A 19,210-nucleotide genomic window follows, 5' to 3' on the forward strand; every position below is an offset into this window, starting at 1 on the left:
CATCTGCATAAACTATTGAAGCTGAGTCGCAATTGTCTAGTTAACCTTTTGTAGACATTTAATCGTTTCGTCTTTATAATATGCTCTTCTTGCTTGGGAGCTAGTAACCGGCCCCACTGTGGCTCAAGTGTCTCCGTGGATGTTTGAAAAGCTGGCTGGTCCTGGGCACCGTAGCGATTGATGCAGCTGTGGGGGGGGGGGTCCCTAGGACCCCTTCTAAGGAGGTCCAGTGGGTACTGGGTGTGCCCAACCCAGGAGGAGCCCCCAGACACCCAATGTCCAGTCACAATGCCCCAATCTCCTTCCGGGGCTGTAGGGTAAGAGGGCTGCCCTTTTCCAAGCATCTTCCTCCTCTTTAAACTTGTTCCTTGGCGAGCTGGCACCTCCCCGTGCTTCCAGCAGATTTCCCCTGGGCTGGAAAAGCCAAGGGCTAGGAAATCCTTAGCCATCAATGGCATCCAAACCTCCCCCCATTACAGAGATGAGAAAACCGGGGCCCAGAGGAAAGAGAGTCTTCTCCCGGAGCACCCGTGCATTTTTGTGGATCTCGAACGCAGCACTCGGCCCTAGGTTGAGAGGGAGATTTTGAGATTGCTCACACTTTAAGCAGCGTGTTTCCACCCTTCTCTGACCATTGACAATCCCAGGTTTGCTTTCCGCCCAGGTCAGTGTTTTTCTCCCAGCCGTGCTGTGTGTCTCTCTCTCTCAACAGCACCCCGCTGGGACCTTGGGGAAGGCTTTGCCCCAGGTGCTGAGGGTCTGGGGTTGCTAGACACAAAACAGGATGCCCAGTTAAATTTGAATTTCAGAGAAACAACAATTTTTTTTTTTTTTTTTTTTAGTGTCAGGATATCCCGAATGTTGTTGTTTATCTGAAATTCAAATTTAAGTGGGCCTCCTGTATCTTTATTGATGAAACCTGGCCACCCGCTGAGGGTCCTCTTTCGTTTGAGTCAGGCCCTTCCGCCACCAGCAGCTGTGTGTTTCCTTGTCACGCCGCAGCGGCCCTCCAGGCAAATGTTTTTGAACGGAAGAGCATCACGGTTCGGGGGAATCCCCCCACTGTCCCCGTAACGTATGTATTGGCAAAGAGCGATGCCCGTGAGAGGAAAATAAAAGAGGCCACGGGAGTTCCTCCCACCCTGGGGACAGCCCCAGCCATGTTGGCTCTGGGAAGGCAGTTTTAACTGGGCGGCTTGCTCTCGACCTCTCAGAGAGGCTCAGGCTGTGGTGAGAAGCTTTGCGATACCAGAGGTCAGACCTTCCCAGCCAGCTCCTCTGGGGGTCTGTTACTCTTCCTCCCCACACCACCCCCTTCTGAGAAGAGGTCTACTGGGAAGAATGGGCTCCTGGGCTGTGAGCTGGGCAGGTGGCTCGACTTCAGGGATCATGATTGTGTCTTCGTCAGGGGGTCATTGTGGGTAATACAGGAGGAAATTCATGCAAAACGCTTGGCACACAGTAAGCGCTCCCTATCAATGGTGGCTATTGTTCGAATAATGCGAAGGGCTTTTACTTCACCCCCAAGCCAGGGCGTCTTCGTAGGAAGGCTGCTGTCAGTTCTCTGGGCTCCCGCAGTTTGTCCTTATGAAACAGGGGGGCCTCCAAAATGGGCACATCCCCTGGACAGGCATCAGCCTTCAGCTGGAGTCAGTTCTTCATCTGGGCCGGATTTTCAGTTGCCCGGCCGGGCCCCGAGGAGGCAGGGCTCAGAAGAAGTTGGCTTCGAGGGTTGAAGAAATAAGTTTCCTACCCTGGTGTCCCTGAGGGAAGGCAGGCCACAGTTTGTGCCTGACGGTGGGAGCGGCGAGGGGGCTTGGGGTTGTGTCCCTGGAGAGGAAGAAAGGCGGGGCCGTGGGAAAGGGCCTGCGAAACACACGTCCTCGGTTTCCTCTTCTGGAACTTCCGATACCAGGCCCCAACAAATGCACTTTGGTTGGAACCCAGGTGGGAAAGCCCCCGGAGCCAAAGCTCTGTCCCTTTAACATCTGCCTCCGCCGAGCGCCCTGGAGTTGGGACACTCCGGCTTCTTAGAAAGAAACTGAAACCCCTTAGGAGAAACTCCACCACTTCCCCTTCCTCAGTAAGAGGAACTTGGAGTTGCCCTGACAGGAAAGTCTTGGTGGGGTTTCTCGGAAGCTGCCACTGCTTCTCTACTGAGGAAAACCGCAGGCCGGTGGGGGCGGGGGGGGGGGGGGGGGAAGCAGGGGGCCAGGCCAAGGGCCAGGCTGGTGGAGAACCAGCCATTGACAAAGTCACAGCCTTCAGATAGGCTCCTGAGGAGAACTGGGGAGCTGGAACATTTTCTCTTGGGCACCACCTGCCAACTTCTCCTTGGTGTCCTCACGCTGCTCCCCTTTCGCTCAGCTGCCCAGGCTCTCTCCCCACGGAAGCCACCCCCTCCCCCATGCCACAGGCCTTTTCACCAAAACACCCTGCCTCTGGGTTCTAGATTCCCCACTATACGTGCCACCTGTCAAAACTCGTCCCTCCAGTTCTACCCCTCAGAGAGGCCCTCTCTAGTAGAGGCATTGGGGGTACCCAGTGGGCATAGGGAGCGACATTCTGGAAGAGGCCATACCCTCTGTGCTGTGTCAGAGAGCCTAGGGAGTGAAGGAAGGACATCTACCAGGCACGCACGGATGCCTGACTTAACAGTGGCTGCTGTTTGCCTCACTCGTTTCTAGACTGGACACAGGCTTCTCTCTCTGGGGAACGGGGGTGTCTCTTCCCCCCGCCCCGCCCCGCCCCGGACATGTCTGGGGGCAGTGCTGCAGTAAGAAGAAATAGTACATAGGCACAGGTCACATCCTAGGCCCGGCCCCAGGAGAAGCCGAGACACCCTCAGGTCCTAAGCTTTAGTACAAACACATCAGTATGATACAGCCCCAGAATCTGGCCATAGCGCCCTTGCCGACAATTTTGCATGCTTTCCCGCTACCTGGAGGACAGAGCCCAGGCTCTGTGGCCGGTGTATACGACCCTGTGCTGAGGGCCCTGGCTCTCCTCTCCCGCTTCTCTGAGCTTGGACCTGATGAGCTACAGCCTCCTTCACCCAGCTGTCTCCTGCTCACGCAAGTCCCAGGGGGCCACGGATGGCCTAGAGAGGCCCTCCCTGCTCCCAGCCCCAGGCCAGACGGGTTAGGGGCTGCCTCCGTGACCCCACTGGGTGCACCACTCCCAGACTTTATCTACATCACCTTGTGGTTTCTAGTCTCTTGACCATCGCCCAGCCCGTAGGATCCTGAGGGGCAGCGACGGTGGGCTTGGCGGATCTCAATGAACATTTGGTGAGGGAGTAAATGAGTGAATTTAATGCTATCTGCCAGGCTGTGTGGCTGAGAGCCCCCACGTGCCCACAGGCCCAGACATCCACGTGTGGATGTGGACGCCCACGTGCAGTGGGAGGAGACACGTGCATGCCTGTTATGGTGTCCCTGAGATGTGTGTCTGTGGGTCCCTGCCTCTATGCACCAGCATCATGGATTGTGTCCTTCTGGCCAGCAGGTGGCGCTGCGCCCTTCCTCTGCAGTGTTCATCCGCCCTGACCGGCTCTGGCTGTCATCACCAGAGGGGCCCTCAGCAGGCACAGCAGCCTCCCTTATCCCACAGGGGGACCAGGACTGCCTGGGTCTCTTGCCGAATCAGTCTGGTCTTCCAACTGAGCAGCCAGGGCTCTGATACCACGGTTCAACCCCCGTGTCCATGGCACTCTGTATGCCCAATGCCAAGCTGGACCTCACAGGAGAGCCTGACATCCAGGCAACGGAAAAGCATAAAGGTTTAAAGAAAAGCATGGGCTCACACTCCCAGCTCTGGCTCTGGCTGTCTGTATGACCTTGGACGGGTCCCCTACCCTCTCTTAACGCGTTTCTCTGGTAAGTGGGAATCACGGCAATCTGTACAATGAAATAATCAATGTAAAACATGGGCCACCGTGGGGCTGTACCATAAGGCAGTGGCTCTCAAACTGTAACCTCGGAAGGCTTGTTAAAATAGATTGCTGGGCACCCCTTCCAGAGGTTCAGATTCAGTAGGTCTGAGGTGGGACACGTGAATTTGCCTTTCTAATGGGTTCTTGCCATCTGGAGACCACACTCTGAGAACCCCTGGATCATGACCCGATCCTATGATGCTCATAGGCAGTCAGGGGAGACACACACAGGACAAAAGCATCCGGCCTCTGGTGAGATGTAATAGAAACAGAGGAGAAGGAGGAGCAAATTCTGAGGCCTGCAGGGGCCCAAGGGAGGAGTGTGTGTGTGTGTGTGTGGCAGGGGGCAGGGGTGACTGGGCAGTAAAGGGGAGGGGGGTCTCTGGACCTGGCTGTGTTCTCTCCTCCAGCCCCGAGCAGTCACAATGGAGGCGGTGAGCCCAGGGGCCAGCTGCCGGACAGCAGGACCGCCTGGCTGTCCCTCGAAGGGATGGGTCGATCAGTTCTCTTTTCCCAGCTTGGCCTCTGCTGTGCTTCCTCAGCTTCTGGGAACCCACATTTCCTTTCTCCGTCTTTTTTAAAATACTGCTTTTTAATCGAATTATCATAAAGGCAACACATGTCCATCTTAGAACATTAATACGATATGAAAAAATTATAAAGAAGAAAATGAAAAGAACAGTCCAGGGGCGCCTGGGTGGCTCAGTCGGTTAAGCGTCTGACTTCAGCTCAGGTCGTGATCTCATGGTTCGTGGGTTTGAGCCCCGCGTCAGGCTCTGTGCTGACAGCTCAGAACCTGGAGCCTGTTTCTGATTCTGTGTCTCCCTCTCTCTCTGCCCCTCGCCTAGTCTCTCTCTCTAAAATAAATGAACATTAAAAAATTTTTTAAAATCATCAGTCCAAGATCCAGTGGCTCAGAGATCATCACTGTCAGTCTATTTCTTTCCTTGTGTATGTGCCTCATGCACAGTATTGTATCCACTTAACATCGCAGCCGATGTGTTGTCCTTTGCCATTGAAAGTCTTAGGGCACGTGATTTTAAGGACAGCACAACAATCTAAGTGGAGGTCTTGATCAAATGCTGCCAACATTTCAAGTGACATCCCCGAGGGAACTTTCTAGAAAGGAACTCGCTGGGTCAAAGAGCATGAAGAGTTTTATTTCTTGTTTATTTATCTTATTGATTTGTATATCCTTTTTGAGCACGAGAAGTTTTAAGACCCTTGATACCTATGGATAAAGTGCTTCCTAACCCCATCGTGCAGGTTGTCGGTCCCACCTAAGATGGGAAGATCATGGAAGCTGCTGGACCCCATTCACAACCTCTGAAATGAATCACGGCAGGGAGGGAAGAAGGGCCCGGCACTGTCCAACGCTGACACCAGCCCAGGCGGCGCCATGCTCCGTGCCATGCTCCGGACGAAGGATGTGGCACCTCTGTCCAGACACAGCCTGGGCAAGACTGCCCTCCTGCTCTTGGAGCCAGAATCCCTCTTGAACCCTTGCTTTCATACCTAATGTCCAGCCGGCCTGCAAAGGCTGTTGGGGCTACTTTCAGAACGTCCTCAATGTGCCCACTTCTCCCCACTCTGCCCCTACAACATGACCCAACTCTGCCTGGGTGATCTCAATAGCCTGGCATGGTCTCCCTGCCCACCCCCCACTTCTTGCCTCATTACAGTCTCCTCTCCCCAGCAGCCGGAGAGATCTTTTTAAAACCTGGCCCAAACCAGGTCAATCCTCAGCTCAAAACCCTCCAGTGGCTCCTATCTCACTGGGGGTAAGAGCAAAGACCTTAAATGACCTATAAGGCCTTTAAGGATCTGTGCCTCCCCCACTCCCATGACCTCCCTGACCTTGCCTCATATCGCTCCCTCCCTTCCCTACTCAGCTCCCTAATGTTCCTCCGAATGCCCCACGCACACTCCTGCCTCAGGGCCTTTGCACTTGCTGTGCTCTCTGCCTGGTATATTTCCTCAGCTATCCACAGGCCTCCCTTGCCCACATGTCATCTCAAAAAACAACCATCAGCAAATATGACCTATTTTGGAAAGGCCTTCCCTGACCACGCTGTCTAAAATAGCGCCCTGGCCACTCCGTTCCCTTACCCTGTGTCACGTTCCTTCAGGAGTACCTCTCACTTCCTTGATTATCATCTGCTGGCCTCCTAGAAGAAAACCCCCATGAGGGCAGCACTCTCGGCCTATTTTGTTCACTGCTATATCCCCAGCACCTGCTGGACTGCCTGGTGCACAACAGGTACTCAGTGAACAGGTCGAATGGGAAATTGAACGGAAGGTTTCACCATCCGTGTACGTGTGTGTTTTCTCCTCTAGACTGCTTCTTGCTGCCTCTCAATCGCCAGCTTGCGGGCGGCTCCCAGCACAAAGTAATACCCGTGTCGTGTTGGCCGTGCAAGTGAATGCAGGAGGAGAGGAAGAAACTCCAGGCAGGGCATGAGAGACCCCTGCACCGGGGCCGGGGACCTGGAGTTCCAGATGAGCCCTTGCCACTCAAAATCACTGAGGCCTTGGGCAAGTCACTTCACCTCTTTGGACTTCGGTTTTGTCATCCATAAGACGGGCGGGATGATGCCTGTGCTGCAGGCATCACACGGCTGCTGTGAGGGTTAACTGACAACTGTGGGTCAGCAAAGTCCAAAGGCAGCCCGGCTCAGGCCACCCCTCCTCTGTGAGGCTCTGCCCCATGCCTACCCTCACCCCACCAGCCACTCCCTTCTCTGAGCGCTCGCGGCCCCCGGCATAGATACGTGCGTGCGTGGGAGCCCTGCGGGTGTTTGCCCGCGCGGTGCATTTACCAGACTGCTAGTCCCCCAGCCTGTGTGCCCTCAAGACGGGGGCCAGGCCTCCCCATCTTTGCACCCATCCGCCAGGCACCGTGCCCGGCAGCCGAGCAGTGCCCCTTGGACATCTGATAACTGACCAACGGACACATTTGTTGAAAGCTCTAGGTGCATTACTGGGATATGAATGAATAAGGGTAGGGATTTCGGACCTCACAGAGGACTGACTGGGGGGGAGGCAACCCAGCCAGGGGCTCTTTGGGGTTTGGGGCAGGAGGGCCTGCTGGGGCCTCAAGGGCCTTGACCTGAGAGGAAGGGAAGAAGACAGGCCGGCCGCCTTCTCTCTGGGACGGTGCCTGGCCAGCGTTCGCCCCAGACATCTGCCATACCAGCCGCATCTTCTGGGCTACGGGGCGGAGGCCTGGCTACCCACCTGCATTCCTCGCTCTGTCTGCCCATGATCTCATCCTGGCCCTGCAGCCGCCCACAGGGCAGGAGGCCGTGCCCCACTTTGCAGATGAGGAAATGGAGGTTCACGAAAATCGATGCCCTGCCCTGGGACGGGTCATCCTTCCTGGGCTCGGGCAGGCACTCCGGCGGGCCCAAGGCTCCAATGGGACAGGTTGGGTGTGGTCATGAAGACCACTTCACGCTGTCCAGTCAGAGTTTAAAAGCCCCCATTGTCCTGTCCACACACTCCATAAACTCTGGTCAGTTGATTGATTGACTCTTCCTAGCTGCCTGGGGGTGGGGGTGGGGGGGCGTCCAGCCAGGCCCAGCTGCCTTCCCTCTGCGGGCTCAGTGACCCAGACACGGCTAGTGACACACAGGCCCTGCCCAGGAGGGGTGTGGGACACAAGGAGCGAAACTCCTTTTAGGAACGAAATCTTGGAGGCAAGGTTGAGAAACTAGCATCTGGCCAAGGCCTAGGGGTGAAGGAGCCCAGGTGAGCCGACTCAGTCCTCAGGAATGGGTGGGGTCTGAAGGGGAGGCGGGCACTTCCTGCAGCCCCAGCCCAGGGTCCTGGTTCAATCCTTATTGGGGAGTTTCCTGGCGACAGGCAGTGACCTGTCGGATGCCCGTGTGGGAAGCAGCTTGGCGTGGCCCGCACCATCTCATTAGTGGTGAATCACCCAGGACTCACCTGGCTGTCAGGGACCTGTCCCACTGCCCGCCAGAACCAGCCTGGCCGGCACCCTCGGAGGGGCAGAGACCTTGTTCCTTCAGCCCTCTGTCCTCCCTGGCACCCGAGGCAGAGGCTGCCTGGCACACACCCAGAGCTCAGAATTCATTCATTCTATCAACGGATATTGATTGAGCGCCTACTGCATGCCAGACGCAGTGCTAGGTGCTGGGGATCTGGAGTGAACCAGGCAGACCCAAATCTCTGCCCTCCTGGAACCCACAGTCTTGTGGGGAGAGACAGACGGTAAACAAATAAATAAGTGAGTCATCCAAGCTCTTGAAGATGGTGAGTGCTCCAGAGAAAGGCAGGGAAGCCTGTGAGATGAGGTTGCAGTTTTGCAGTTTTTATTTATTTTTTTTTAAGATGAAAAAAAAATTTTTTTAATGTTTATTTTTGAGAGAGAGAGAGAGAGAGACAGAGTGTGAGTGGGGGAGGGGCAGAGAGAGAGGGAGATACAGAATCCAAAGCAGGCTCCAGGCTCTGAGCTGCCAGCACAGAGCCCGACGTGGGGCTCGAACCCACAAGCCGTGAGATCACGACCCGAGCTGAAGCTGGACGCTTAACTGACTGAGCCGCCCAGGTGCCCCAATATAAAAAAATTTTTTTAACAATTTTTTTAAAATGTGTATTTATTCTTTTTTTTTTTTAATTTTTTTTCAACGTTTATTTTTTGGGGGACAGAGAGAGACAGAGCATGAACGGGGGAGGGGCAGAGAGAGAGGGAGACACAGAATCGGAAACAGGCTCCAGGCTCTGAGCCATCAGCCCAGAGCCTGACGCGGGGCTCGAACTCACGGACCGCGAGATCGTGACCTGGCTGAAGTCGGACGCTCAACCGACTGCGCCACCCAGGCGCCCCTAAAATGTGTATTTATTCTTGAGAGAGAGAGAGCAAGCAGGGGAGGGGCAGAGGGAGAGGGGCGCAAAGGACCCAAAGCGGGCTGTGCGCTGAGAGCACAGAGCCCGAGTCAGGACTCGAACTCATGAACCGTGAGAACATGACTGGAGCCGAAGTTGGACGGACGCTTTGGCCGACTGAGCCACCCAGGTGCTCCGAGATTTGATTTTAAAGTAACCTCCACACTCAATATGGGGCTCAAACTTACAGCCCCGAGATCAAGAGTTGCATATTCTACCGACTGAGCCGCCCAGGCGGCCCGAGGTCGCAGTTCTAAACGGGGTATTCTGGAGGACCTCTCTGAGAAGATGGCATTCGAGCAAAATCTGATGGAAATGAAGATAAGGAAGGCCAAAAGGTATACCAGTGCAAGGAGCCTGGGATAGGAATGTGGGGGTGGGGGGCACATTGAAGGAACGGCAGGAGACCAGGGTAGCTGAAGCGGTCGGCCAAGGGGAGAGCAGTGGAAGAGAGGGTCAAAGAGGTAGGGGCTAGTTCAGCCTCTGCAGGGTTTTATAGGCCTTTACAGGCTTGTACTCAACCGAATTCTGTAAAAATGCTCCAACTCCCCAGCCCCACCCCCCCACTCCCCTGCCAGTTGAACCCAAGACCAGCTCGTCAGGCTTCTCCTGCCCGGCTCAGAACCCAGGGAGCTAGGTGAAGGGTCAGGGGTGTTTCCACTGGGGAGGGGCCGGAAGGATGAGTTTGCTGAGAGGAGGGTTGCTACCTGTGGAGGATGTGTGAAGAGGAAGATGTCTGTTTGGGAAACAGATACCTACTACAGAGGGATGTTGTAGGGAAATGAAGAGAAGGGAGTAGGGGCCAAAAAAGAAAGGGGGGCCAAAGTTGCCCAGCTGCCTGCCCCCCCCCCCCCCGAAAGCCTGTCTTTCTAGGCTCATCGGGAACATACCTCATCTGATACTCTGCGACAGCTTCTCTCTGACTTCTTTGCACATGCTGTTCTGTCTCCCTGGGAATCCTTGACATCCTTTGCCTGGTGAATGCCCACTCATCCTCTATGAAGTGGCCCCTGAGTCCCCAGAGCAGATGCCCCCCACCACCGCCTCCCCACTAAGGGCCCAGCACATCCCCGATGAAGCATTTTTCACAGTGGGCCGTATCTGCCCACTGATGCTTCTCCGTGAGATCATGGCCACAGGCCACACTGGGCTTTGCTCCCTAAAGGTCAGCCCAACAGAGTAGGTGCTGAAACAGAGGAGTGAATGAACAAACGCTCACCAGGATTTGGATCCCTCAGAGGTTTGGGAACAGAGTGACGAGATCTGATTCACATTTTAGGAAGATGACTCTGACTCAGTGTGTGCTGGGGGTGGGGGGAACTGGAGGAGGGTGACAGCTTACAGGCTACTGCAATAGTCCAAGGAGGGGCAAGAGGGAGGTGAGGAAGGACAGAACCAGGATGTCAGCCGCTGGGTGTGAGAGGAGGAGCAAGATCTAGGAGAAGTTTTTAAGACGGACATCAACACTGGCCCTGGGGGGTGATGTGGGAGAGGGAGCAGAGGGCGGGGTCCAACTTTCCCTCTTTGTGTGTCCTTCCCTGTATCCGGCCCACAGACAGATATTACTTTCTCAGATACAATATAGCACAGCGGTCATGAGCCTGACTCAGTTCAAATCCTATTTCTACCACATTCTTCCTAGTTGACATTGGCTTACTCAACCTCTCTCTTCCTCAGTTTACCCATCTATAAAGCAAGGATGACAACTGAGCATTAATTACTACATTTTGTTGATTCTAAGATTCCTCTTTTAATATTTCCGGAATCAGCGTGAGTCTTAAAATCGATGACATGCCATGGGTTAATTGGCAGCATTCTTCTTCTTTTTTTTTTTTTTTAAGATTTTATTTTTTTTTTTTAATTTTTTTTTTCAACGTTTATTTATTTTTGGGACAGAGAGAGACAGAGCATGAACGGGGGAGGGGCAGAGTGAGAGAGGGAGACACAGAATCAGAAACAGGCTCCAGGCTCCGAGCCATCAGCCCAGAGCCCGACGCGGGGCTCGAACTCACGGACCGCGAGATCGTGACCTGGCCGAAGTCGGACGCTCAACCGACTGCGCCACCCAGGCGCCCCAAGATTTTATTTTTAAGTAACCTCAGCACTCAGACGCACAACCCCAAGATCAAGAGTTGCACGCTCCACAGGCTGAGCCAACCAGGCGCCCTAATTGTCAGCATTCCTTAGTGGTACATTAAATAATTGTACATCTGAAGACCGATGGAGCCTTAGATATGATGAAACACAAAAATACACGGAGAGACCAGTACCTGGCACGTTCTAAGAGCTACATAAATGTTGGTGATCGTTACTACTGTCATAATTTGCTTTCCGGAGTTCTGTTCATCGCAGAAGTAAATGCTCCATCCGAATAAAGAGAATTCATGCACAGATGTAAAGGTGAAAATTTTTTAGTAATTTCCCCCAGAAAAACACCCAAAGTCTAATACTTCCTCTGAAAGATCCCATAGAATTCTACCAAAGTTCCAGAGAAAACTTTAGAAATTCCTCCTTTACAATGGGGACCAGAACTCCTGGCTCCCTGACCGGCAGGGGGAACCAGGGCATGTCCCCAGATGACTTCGGGGGTGTTCCCTGTGTCCTTGTGAATTTTCCTGAGTCACCATTACTCACTGCCCACAATCAGGGCTCTGCTACCTTCCAGCCAGGAGACCGATGCCCTGGGATCAAGGGCTATCCTTAAACAAAAGTGTGATTATAGAGTGTTCCTCACGGGCCGTAAACCTTCTGCAGCACAGGAGAGCAGGGTGACCCTCACCGGTGTCTTATTTTTGGCTTCCCGGGTTGTGTTCCTGCCTACTGACTTGGCAAATCCTGGGCGACTCGCCTTGTTTTCTCTCCTCACTTAAATACATGTCTGGAAAAAGCCTCCACCCCCACAGACACTGCTGTGTGTGGAAACGGTGACAGGCCTGGTGGAGGAGGAGAAACCAGGCGGCTGAGTCCTGGAGCCTCCCTCTCAATGAGGGGGGGAAGGGTTGGCTCAGCCACTGGGGTTAGTGACACTCCCAGGCCAGTTCCCGTCCCTTAAGGCTCAGCCAGGACCCCCGTCCCGGTTCTTATTCTCTTCTCTGTCTGCGTTAACAAGAGTCCCTCTTGGCCACCGACACTGCGTCGGGCTTACACAAAGTTCTCTGGTTTGTTCCTGTGGTCAGGAGCCTGTCACCCTGAAAACACAGGGACCCGGTGACCCGCAGGGAACGGGCACGTGCTGGACCCCAAGGGGGTGGGTGAAAGGCGCTCTGTAGTCCCCAGACGACATGCCTGCTCCTGCCCACTCTCCGCCAGTTGGGAGGCAGGACAGTATTCCAGGGAAAACGAGGGACCACGCAATCAGTGGTGGGTCTCTTGGGAGGTCCTTTGGACAGGACAGACAACTGCCGTGTCTCCTGATCCCCAGACACCCGTCCAATGGTCTGATGGCGTCTTCATTCCAGAATGTCAATCCTCCACACATCTGTCCATTCGTGGGTTCTATTGAACCTCTTCTCCGGGGCGGGAGAGACACCAGGATGGTTTCAGAGCCTTGAGATGCTCCATCACAGCCCTCCGATTTATATGGGGAAGACGGAAAAGACAAAGAGAAACGCAGGCCTCCTCCCACGCCCAAGCCGCCGACAGGAGTCCAGAGAAACTGGTGGCATCAGAAGGGGGCTGGAAGCAATGCCCCCTCTCCATCAGCTCTACTGCGCTTTGATCAGAAATTCTTGATTTTACGTAAGGGCGCTGTGCAAGTTCAGCTTCGAGACTCTGCCTCTGTGGAGAACATGGCTGCCAACACTCCCCACCCCAGGTCTGTACTCAAATGAGCTGTTTCCTTGTCTGTCTCGTCCTTTAAAGTTTCCGAGTTCCGGAAGGCAGGGTTGTGTCTAGTTCATCCTTGATCGCCTGTCCCCAGCACAGCGCCGGCACACAGTAGGCATGTTGTGAGCACGTTAAATGAAAGCACTTGTCCTCAGCGGCCAGGACTCCCCCACGCCTATGTCAACCTGGGGAGACAGGCATGCTCATTTCCCCTGATCATCCCCATTTTTAAAAAAATGTTTATTTATTTATTTTGAGAGAGCGAGAGAGAGCAGGGGAGGGGCGCAGAGAGAGGAAGAGAATCCCAAGCAGGCTCCACCCTGTCGGCACAGAGCCCCACGAGGGGCTTGACGTGGGCCTTGAATTCACGAACGGTGAGATCACGACCTGAGCCAAAATCAAAAGTCGGATGCTCAACTGACTGAACCACCCAGGCGCTCCTATCATCCCCATTTTTTTTTTAATTTTTTTTTTTAACATTTATTGATTTTTGAGACAGAGAGAGACAGAGCATGAACAGGGTGGGTCAGAGAGACAGAGGGAGACACAGAATATGAAACAGGCTCCAGGCTCTGAGCTGTCAGCACAGAGCCCGATGCGGGGCTCGAACCCACGAACTGCAAGATCATGACCTGAGCCGAAGTCGGACGCTTAACCGACTGAGCCACCCAGGCGCCCCTCATCCCCATTTTAAAGATGAGGAGACTGAGGCCCAGGGAGGTAAAATGCCTTCCCACAGTTAACGGGTAGTAGATTTGGGCTTTTAACCAACGGCAACCCCCAGAGCCTTCATTCTTGAGCCCTGTATTATATGTTGTGTGCCAGAGGGTGTTTGACGAAGCCCCCGGCATACAGAGGGTGCTATTTGATAAACAACATTGATCTCACAACAGCTCACTGAGGTAGCATTTTCCTTCCCATTTTATTTTATCTTTTTAAGTAATCTGTACACCCAACATGGGCTCAAACTCCCAACCCCGAGATCAAGACCTGCATACTCTACTGATGGAGCCAGCCAGGTGCCCCCCGCCCCGCCCCCCGTTGTTTAAGGAATCCTATTTTAAGGATAAGGAAACTGAGACTCAAAGAAGTTCCACAACTTGCCCAAGACCACACATTTAGTAAGCGGTGGAGCCGGTCGGGTTTAAACCCAAACCTTACCTCACTTTACAAGTCAAGCGCTGACCACTGCACACATCGCCTCCCTTTTGGAAACGCCACTGGCCCCACTCAACCGAACAGTCGGCTTATGTCCTTTCTGCAAGCCCCACATCTGGAATTTTCTCTTGTTTCTCTCTTCCGGCCAGAGCCGGAGCTTTCCATCCAGCTTCCCGAGCGTGGGGTCCTCCTCAAGCTGTGCTGCACCCCGGTGCCGGCCGCCTCTTTGTCTGGGCCTCAATCATGCCTCCAGACCCCACAAAGCTCATTCAACAGAGCCAAACAGCCCTGGCCTTGAACTCGTCAACAATTTCTTCCCCCAGGGTAACCTTGGGAGAGATGTCAGGAGGAAGATTACAGCAGGGAGTGGCCATTAAGGAGGGGCGCCTGGGTGGCTCAGTCGGTTAAGCGGCCGACTTCGGCTCAGGTCACGATCTCACAGTCCGTGAGTTCGAGCCCCACGTCGGGCTCTGTGCTGACAGCTCGGAGCCTGGAGCCTGTTTCATATTCTGTGTCTCCCTCTCTCTCTGACCCTCCCCCGTTCATGCTCTGTCTCTCTCTGTCTCAAAAATAAATAAATGTTAAAAAAAAATTAAAAAAAAAAAAAAGAAGGGTGACAGGGGCCATATGAGGGGATGTGCCCCCCCCCCCCCACCCCGAGAGTACCTTTATTCCTGGGTGGCATCTTTCGGGCCAAAGCAAAAATAGTGGCAGATCTGGCCTGCCTTTGCAGCTCATGTGTGCACCTCTCCAGCCACAGGCCACCGGGGACAGCTCTCGGCAGGGCAAAACCACTGGGGTCCCTGCCCAACTTTGCCTGGGTCTCCAAGGATCGCAGAGAAAACACCCTCCTTTGACCAAATACCGGGTCAGTCGCGTAATCAGACTCCATAGAAGCATTGTGGGAGCAGTGAGAAGAGATTATAATAGTTTTACAAAAAGACATCCTGTTTGCTCACATCCATTAGGATGGCTACTCTTAAAAAAAAAAAAAAAAAGAAGGTAACAAGCATTGGCAAGGACATGGAGAAACTGGAACCATGTCCACTGTTGGTGGGATTGTGAAATGGTGCACCCCCTAGGGACAACAGTCTGGAAGGTCCTCAAACAATAAGAAACAGAACTACCATATGATCCAGCAATCCTACTTCTGGGATATATATTTAAAGGAATTGAAAGCAGGGTCTCAAAGAGATATTTGCATACCCATGTTCTTTGCTGTGTTATCCACAATTCCACCCAGAGTTTGAGGTCATCTAAAGGTCCACCAAAGATGAATGGATAGGGGCACCTGGGTGGCTCAGTTGGTTAAGCGCCTGACTCTTGGTTTTGGCTCAGGTCACGATCTTGAGATTTGTGGGTTCGAGCCCCACATCGGAGGACATTAGGGTAAGAGAAATAAACCAGACCTGAGAGACAAATACTGAATGATTCCGCTTGTAGAAGGTATCTAAAGTGGTCAAGTTCACAGAAACAGAAAGTAGAATGGTGGTTACCAAGCACAAGGGGCTTGGTGGGGGAGGGAGGGGAAATAGGGAATTGGTGTTTAATGGGTATAGTTTCAGTTTTGCAAGATAAAAAAGTTCTAGAGATTCATTGCACAATAATAATGTGAATATACTGAACACCACTGACCTGTATACTTACAAATGGTTAAGATAGTAAATTTTGTGTGTGTGTGTGTTTTTTTTTTTTACCATAATTAAAAATAAATTAAAAGCCGGGGAAACTCGTCCCTTTCTTCACTTTGGAGATTTCTAATATCAACTGAGCTAGGCACTTTATATGCATGGTTTCAATCCTCACCACGATGTAAGGTAGCAGGCATCACTATTTCTTTTTCACGGCCTGGGAAACTGCAGCTCAGACAAAGAAGTGGACTTATACACAGTCTCTTGGAATTGACTGTGGGGAAGAGCCCGATTTGTACTCAGCTTTGTCTACCTCCAAACTGGGGTTCTTGCCACCTCCCATTCACTGCCAGAGGAGTGTCTCCAGATTCAAGCTGCAGTCATTGGCAGAAAGAAGACAGACTTTCTTTCTTTCTTTCTTTCAAGACGCTGAGTGTGGGGGGGGAATATATTTTTTTAACAGTTTCTTTTTACTTTTATTACTATATATTTTTAATTTTTTGTATGTTTATTTATTTTTGAGGGACAGAGACAGAATGTGAACAGGGAAGGGGGAGAGAGAGAGAGGGAGACACAGAATCCAAAGCAGGCTCCAAGCTCTGAACTGGCAGCACAGAGCCCGACGTGGGGCTTGAACTCATGAACCGCGAGACCATGACCTGAGCCAAAGTCGGACGCTTAACCGACTGAGTCACCCAGGTGCCCCTGTTATTATATTTTTTAATTTATGTTTAAGGGACAGAGGGAGAAGGCATGATCGGGGGAAGGGCACAGAGAGGAGGACAGAGGGTCCTAAGTGGGCTTTGCACTGACATCAGAGAGCCCAGTTCGGGGCTCAAACTCAAGAACCCCAAGATCGTGACCTGAGCTGAAGTCGGATGCTTAACCCACTGAGCCACCCAGGTGCCCTGAGACACAGGGAGAGAGAGAGGGGTGGATGGCGAGAATTCCAAGCAGGCTCCACGCTGAGCACTGAGCCCCATGCGGGGCTCAGTCCCACAACCCTGGGATCATGACCCGAGCCCAAATCAAGAGTAGGACGCTCAACTGACTGAGCCACCCAGGCGCCCCAGAAAGAAGACAGACTTTTAATATGACTGTTCCATTTCCCCAAATTGAGCAGAAGTTCCTTGGTGACAAGTTACATGTGTCTTCTATTTCTTGACCTGTTAGGGGAATTAAGTCAAGTCCTGGGGGCACGTAGTTAGTAGGTAACAAACATTTGAGAACTAGTTGATTTTTTAAAACTTCTCACAGCACCAAAACGGGTTTTTACGGAAAATACCACATAAGCACTTTCGGCTCACGAAGCATTTTCACATACATTAACCTCTTTGCTCCTGATGGAATTCCGGGGTAAAAGAGATCCTTATGGTCTCCATTTTACAGAGGAGGGACGCACGGTTCAGAGGGGCATGTTCAAGGTCCCACAGCTGGGACTGCCATTTCTGGAGGCTCGACAGGTGTCTTAGGACCTCGAAGTCTGTGATGCTTTTGCAGGCGGCCTCGTAAAGTTAGGGCCAGGCACACTATCTCACTCAGGGGTGTCTGTTGATCTCGTGCTATGCTCACCTGTTGACTGAAAGATTGGGCCTTGACCTTCGAGGCCAAATAAACTCTGGGTAGTCCGTGTGAAGGCTGGATGCGCCTTTCTTGAGATTGTAGTTGTAACATCAACGCTCAGCCCTGTGCCAGTGAGTGAAAGGCTGGGCATTCCCAGCCCCAGGAAAGCGCTGGTCAGACAGGGGTCGGGCCGGAGTCCAGCTAAGCACGGAGGCTGGGCAGTTGGCTCAGGGCAGGGAGGCACAAAAGAGGTCAAGCTTGGGGAGCTAGCTAAGGCCATCGCACCGATAAGAGCCAACTGGGTCTGCCACCCAGGGGTCAGAGATGTGTCCAGAGGGGCTGGAGTGGGCAGAGCAGAAGACCAACGCTGCCTGTTCTCTGCCCTATTTCCCACCCCCTTGCCAAGTGTGCGAAGCTGTGAGCCCAAGGATTCTGACCCTCCGTTGAGGGCAGTCGGTAGCCTGTGGGGTGGGGGGGTAGCAGGATGGCCACCCAATCTGTTTGGTCCTTTCATTATGACATTCTTTCCCCTGACAAAAGTATCTTGTGTTCACGATAAAAAATATTGAGGAGCAGGGGTGCCTGGGTGGCTCGGTTGGTTAAGCTCGCGTCATGATGTTGTGGTTCTTGAGTTCGAGTCCCACATCGGGCTCTGTGCTGTCAGTGCAGGGCTCACTTAGGATCCTCTGTCCCCCTCTCTCTGCCCCTCCCCCACATGTGCACACACTCTCTCTCAAAAATACATGAACATTTTAAAAAATATATTGGGGGGCACCTGGGTGGCTCAGTCAGTTAAGCGTCTGACTTCAGCACAGGTCACGATCGCATGGTTCATGAGTTCGAGCCCCACGTCGGGCTCTGTGCTGACAGCTCGGAGCCTGGAGCCTGCTTCAGGTTCTGTGTCTCCCCCCTCTCTGCCCCTCCCCTGTTCATGCTCTGTCTCTCTCTCATAAATACATAAACTTTTTTTTTAATGTTTATTTATTTTTGAGACAGAGAGAGACAGAGCATGAACGGGGGAGGATCAGAGAGAGGGGGAGACACAGAATCTGAAGCAGGCTCCAGGCTCCGAGCTGTCAGCACAGAGCGACGTGGGGCTCGAACTCACAGACCGTGAGATCATGACCTGAGCCGAAGCCGGACGCTCAACCGACTGAGCCACCCAGGCGCCCCTAATACATAAACGTTTTAAAAAATCTTTAAAAAATAAAAAAAATGTATTGAAGACTACCCAAAAAACCACATACGCGCACAATCAAAATCACCTGTAATGCTCTCTTTTTGAACTGTTATAAAGGACAAAAGTTAAAAAGCAATTGCCCTCTGCTTCCCTCCCCTAACTCTCCCCTCCCCCACACACCCGAGGTCATCAGTGGCTTCGCAGTGCTTGTTAAGGCTCCTTCCCTCCTCTCCTCTTCCCCTGGGAGGGATGGATTTTCCCAGGAAGGGAAGCAAGAACCCAGTCACCGTTTTCAATGACAACATAAATGTTCATTTCACTCTAATGTTGGGAACACGCGCTCTGTCTAGGAAGCGTCCTGGCTCTGTCCACTCGGATCACTTCCACCTCCCCTACCTCCAGCCACCCTCACAACGTCCCCGTGCAGGAAACCAGAGGAGGGGCCCTCTGGGCTTTGACTTCAAGGCAACCAGGAGGCTTTGCTGTCCTCCAAACACCTCTTAGAGCACTGACACCGGAAATCCCACCGTTTGAGGGTCATCATGTTAACGGAAAACTTCATTTTCCCTGAAAATACAACTCCCTCATGGGAACTATGAATCTTTTAAAAGTGTGGAATAGACAATGTGTTGTAAGCTTTTTTCCTGAGGATGGAGTTTGGGGGGGGGGGGGGCGGGTTGTTGTTTTGTTTTTTGAGAGAGAGAGAGAGAGAGAGAGAGGAAGCCTGTGCCTGCATGTGAGTGGGATGGGGGGTGGGTAGGGGCAGAAAGAGAGAGAGAGAGAGAGACAGAGAGAGAGAGAGAGATCTTAAGCAGGACCCACACTCATCCCAGAGACCCATGCGGGGTTCCATCCCACCACGACCCTTGGGATCAGGACCTGAGCCGACAGAGTGAGAACAAGAGTCAGACACTCAACTGACTGAGCCACCAAATGCCTTTGCATGTTGTTTTTGTTTAATGATAATTAGGTTTTTTTTCCTGATTATAAAATAACACATCTGTTGTAGAA

The sequence above is a fragment of the Prionailurus viverrinus genome, chromosome B2 (assembly GCF_022837055.1).
Source record: "Prionailurus viverrinus isolate Anna chromosome B2, UM_Priviv_1.0, whole genome shotgun sequence".
NCBI lineage: Eukaryota > Metazoa > Chordata > Mammalia > Carnivora > Felidae > Prionailurus > Prionailurus viverrinus.